We start from the raw sequence: 816 nt of genomic DNA, 5'->3' as shown, positions 1-816 counted from the left end.
GCGCCTGCTGCCTTCCTTGGATGTGGTAGCCGTTTCTCAGGCTCCCTCTCCGGAATCGAACCCTGATTCCCCGTTACCCGTTACAACCATGGTAGGCGCAGAACCTACCATCGACAGTTGATAAGGCAGACATTTGAAAGATGCGTCGCCGGTACGAGGACCGTGCGATCAGCCCAAAGTTATTCAGAGTCACCAAGGCAAACGGACCGGACGAGCCGACCGATTGGTTTTGATCTAATAAAAGCGTCCCTTCCATCTCTGGTCGGGACTCTGTTTTTTTTTTTTTTTTTTTTTTTTTTTTTTTTTTTTTTTTTTTTTTTTTTTCTATTTTTTTTTTTTTTTTTTTTTTTTTTTTTTTTTTTTTTTTTTTTTTTAAAAAAAAAAAAAAAAAAAAAAAAAAAAAAAAAAAAAAAATCTTTATTGACAACAATATTATTTATACATGTTTAGCCCACCTCCTAACATGATTAGTGGGCCATAATGATTATTACATAGTTTAATATTTTGCAGCTAATTTACAAATAGTGTTAGTGAGCTACTTTCTAAGTTCTTAGGTAATATTAAATTCCTACAGTTACAATAATACTTTAGTTTACCTATGCATTCTATTTATGAGATACTACTTTAGGTTCCTGAGTTAGTGTTAATTTCTTGCAAAAGCAATGAGCAGTTTAATTTACCTATGTCTAATCTAGAATGACTACTAACTGCAGCGTCACAGGTGTGCCAGTGAGTATAAACCTACTTGGAGTGGCCAGGCTCCCCGAGCTAACCCCGAGGAGCGTGCCCCTGGCACTGGGCCGGCCGAGGTTAGTA

The sequence above is a fragment of the Schistocerca piceifrons genome, unplaced genomic scaffold (assembly GCF_021461385.2).
Source record: "Schistocerca piceifrons isolate TAMUIC-IGC-003096 unplaced genomic scaffold, iqSchPice1.1 HiC_scaffold_448, whole genome shotgun sequence".
In the NCBI taxonomy this organism is placed as follows: domain Eukaryota; kingdom Metazoa; phylum Arthropoda; class Insecta; order Orthoptera; family Acrididae; genus Schistocerca; species Schistocerca piceifrons.
The sequence above is the reverse complement of the archived record's forward strand: the minus strand, read 5'-3'. Positions refer to the sequence as shown.